Source organism: Hemitrygon akajei, unplaced genomic scaffold (assembly GCF_048418815.1).
Source record: "Hemitrygon akajei unplaced genomic scaffold, sHemAka1.3 Scf000079, whole genome shotgun sequence".
NCBI lineage: Eukaryota > Metazoa > Chordata > Chondrichthyes > Myliobatiformes > Dasyatidae > Hemitrygon > Hemitrygon akajei.
Genome location: NW_027331965.1, coordinates 2,545,228 through 2,546,764, shown reverse-complemented (window position 1 = coordinate 2,546,764; position 1,537 = coordinate 2,545,228). Strand labels below are relative to the sequence as shown.

Sequence of the window (1,537 nt, the reverse complement as noted above, 5' to 3'; positions counted from 1 at the left end):
CACTTGGAGTCTGGTTTTGATGTTAAAACAATTATCTTTATTACTATCTGCTTATTATATAATAACACAACCAAGATAAACAGAAGTTAACAATGTTATGCGTATGCTTGTGCGCAAATATAACTGTTGAGTTTGGGGGAATAAGGGTCAGAGTCTTGAGATGGTAAAGTAGGAAATGTCAGCAATACACGAAATAAACGATGGGGAGAGAAATAAAAGTTGTAATGGAGAGAGAAGGTTAGTACGAATTATTCCACAGATCTCACGCTGCTCAAACGAGAAAACTGTCGCCGTGGATCTTGTCCGACGTGACGTTCCAAATCCACATGCGAATTATCACCGAAAGTGACCTGTCACAGGAATATCGTCTTCGAGTGGTTACACAACATACCCAGGCAAGGGCTACACAAGTGTCCCATAAGATACCGCTAAATTCCACTCCTATGGTTTATACGAAGCGACTGTCCCATACTCGTTGTGAACCGTGTGCCGATGTTTAACCCACCCTTGCGGGCATCGGAGACTTCCAAGCCCCAGTTCCGACATGCTGAGGCGATCGACTTCCCCAGTCTCTGATATTCTCCCTCTCTCGACTGGTCAATCTCCCTATGTCTGTGTAAAAACAAATCCGAAGCAAACCACTTCAACTTGTGACTGACGTCATAGTCCCGCCTCACGCAGGCGCCTTAAAGCGACAGTCCACCGTAAACGAAACCTCTGGGTTCGGAACAGTACTAACAGGCAGAGAGCTTCTCCCGGGTGGAGCGGGTCCTCCGTGATGGATGTCGCACTTTCAAGGCATCGCCTCTTGAAAATGCCCCCATTAGTGGGGAGAGGTGTGACCGTCAGAGTTTTGGCTGAGTCCCGAACTCTCTGAAGCATCTTCCGATTCTAAGCGTCGCAGCCTCCACACCAGGCGGCGATGCGACAAGACAGAACGCTCTCCACCGTACATCCATAGAAACTGGTTCTGGATAACCCAACCCAACTGAGAGATCACATCTCTTCCTAATCCGGAGGTAATAATCTCTTATGCAACAAGAGAGCGATGGGTGGTGTTGGATCCAAATGCAGAGTAAGGTCCGGAATTAACTCAGACTCCGACTGGAAATAAACATGAAATCCCGAACCCAATCCAAAGACGTCACACACAGTCGTACTTGAAGGGGAACTCTTACGGCTGAGCACTGAATACTTGCGTGTCTGAGACTTAAATGGACAGCGACATTCCGGGGATTGGACGTGCAGAAACCTGGACGCCTGTCCTGTTCTGTTGGGAACATGACAATTCCTTCGTGTCTGCATGAATGCGTTCGCCCCACTCTGAGTTTCTGACCCCCAGGAACAGAGGAACTACAATTCAGATCAAACAGATTAGGAGCAGACTGAGGCCTTAGAGTCTGCTCGCTTTTTCATCATGGCTGATCCATCGACCCGGCAGTGTGCGATGGGACACTGTGGAATGAGCTTCTCTCTGTGTGTGATCCCGGAGGTGTCTGAGGGGCCGGTGTGGAGGGAGATTCACTCTGTGTCTGAC

At 48.6% G+C, this 1,537-nt stretch overlaps 1 protein-coding gene across 1 annotated transcript in view; it reads left to right on the top strand.

Annotated features, from left to right (window-relative positions):
- Positions 1-85, top strand: part of LOC140722530 (C-type lectin domain family 9 member A-like) — a 3,965-nt gene extending 3,880 nt beyond the window's left edge. The window contains exon 6 of the mRNA XM_073037246.1: positions 1-85. This exon is cut by the window's left edge and continues 657 nt beyond it. The gene's annotated coding sequence lies outside the window, so the exon portion shown is untranslated.
- The last annotated feature ends 1,452 nt before the right edge of the window (positions 86-1,537 follow it).